General features: G+C 55.5%; 1 protein-coding gene across 4 annotated transcripts in view; it reads right to left on the bottom strand.

Moving 5' to 3' along the window:
• LOC102370503 (NACHT, LRR and PYD domains-containing protein 12-like) overlaps nt 1–1,569 on the bottom strand; it is a 39,614-nt gene that overhangs the window by 29,711 nt on the left and 8,334 nt on the right. For 2 of the 4 annotated variants that reach the window (XM_006036027.2, XM_025192265.1), the window contains exon 1: nt 1,555–1,569. The exons of 1 other annotated variant lie outside the window; for it this stretch is intronic. The gene's annotated coding sequence lies outside the window, so the exon portion shown is untranslated. Of the gene's footprint in view, nt 1–1,123; nt 1,522–1,554 lie in introns of those variants that run through there. One more of the 4 variants, XM_006036029.3, reaches the window with a different exon arrangement.

Raw genomic sequence — 1,569 nt, 5'->3', positions numbered from 1 at the left:
GCCCATCACAGATGTGCTCCTTGATGATCTTCTCAAAGAGTTTCCCCAGGATTGAGGTAAGACTGATGGGCCTATAGTTGCCCGGGTCCTCCCTCCTCCCTTCCTTAAAGATGGGGACCACATTGGCTATCTTCCAATCATCTGGCACCTGGCCCGAGCACCACGAGCGCTCATAAAGCTGTGCCAAGGGCCCTGCAATAACCCCTGCTAGCTCCCTCAACACCCTGGGGTGGAGAGCATCTGGACCTGCTGATTTGAACACGTCCAGCCCCTCCAGAAGCCCTCTAACTTGGTCCTTACTTAGCTGAGGCAAGATCATCTTTTCAAAAATAGCAGGCATGCTATATTCAGGGGTAGGCTACCTGCAATAAATATGGTAGCAGGTTCAAGAAGTACACTAACTGGCAAGTGTGTGGTGCCCTAACAAAGAATCAGAGGCTGGCAGGGCCCTCTGGAGGTCACATCTAGTCCAAACCCCTGCTCAAGGCATCTGCACCAATCTGAGCATGGAGTAAAATTCCTTTGTGCCATTGGTCTGATCCTGAGCAGAGCGACAAGACCCTCCAACAAAGAACCTCCAAGTTTTAGTCCCAGCAGGAGCACTGGCACAGCTGAGTCTTAACTCCCAGCTGCAGCTAACACCCAGCGTTGCTGGGGAAAGCCAAAAATAAAACCACCAAAACCTGACAACCATACCAACAGAAGAAAAAAAATCCTCCCCAGCCCCATGTGGCAGCCAGCAAAGCCCAGAAGGCTGGAAAAAATGAAACAGCCTCCACTCCACTCTGCAACCTGGGGACAGCAAGCGTGACCACACATCACACCCTCCGAATGGGCAGCCAGAATTTCCCTTTCTGTGTCACCTCCAGAAACGTATCCCAGCTGCTTTAATTCTCTTTCATCACTAAACTGGTTGTGGAGCAAGGCATATGGCCCCAGAGGAGCAGAAACATTTGAGCCATTCCAGGTAAAGCAGGGGGATGAGGGCTGCCAGTGTCCCACCTGCAAGGGGTGTTAAAATGCACGTGAGAGATCCAAGGCAGGGGCCATGCCCCCTGCTACACAGGAAAAGAAGCCCCCCAGTCAGTACTGATTTGACCAGGGGGTGAAATTATTTTCTTACCCTGAGCAGGAGGTAAGACCCTCTAGCCAGGAACATCAGGGCCTGCAGCCCAGCAGGAGCTTTCACTTCCTACATGCAGGCCCTGCTCTCCCCTGCCGTCTATGCTCCATTTCCTGGGTTTTTTGTGACATGGGCTCTCTGCCCATTTCCTGGCCTGCTCGCACAGACCCTGCAGGGCCGCTCCCATCTCCGAGCTGTGTTCTTGCCTTTGCGGGGCCGCACTTCCCTCTCGGAGAAGCAAGGGAGGCAGGGCCCCCTCCTCCCTGCTCCGTGTCCTGCCACTTCCCTTTGGCCCTGGGACAGAGGGAGGAAGAGCCAGCGCGCAGGCGGGGGCAGGGCTCGGCCCGCACCAGAAAGCAGGGAGGAGGCGCGGGTCGGGCTGGCGAGCATTCAGCCTCGTCCACAGCAGCAGGGCAAGGAGCAAGACTCACCGGTGCAGCCGGCAG

Source organism: Alligator sinensis, unplaced genomic scaffold (assembly GCF_000455745.1).
Source record: "Alligator sinensis unplaced genomic scaffold, ASM45574v1 scaffold662_3, whole genome shotgun sequence".
Classification (NCBI taxonomy): domain Eukaryota; kingdom Metazoa; phylum Chordata; order Crocodylia; family Alligatoridae; genus Alligator; species Alligator sinensis.
The sequence above is the reverse complement of the archived record's forward strand: the minus strand, read 5'-3'. Positions and strand labels throughout refer to the sequence as shown.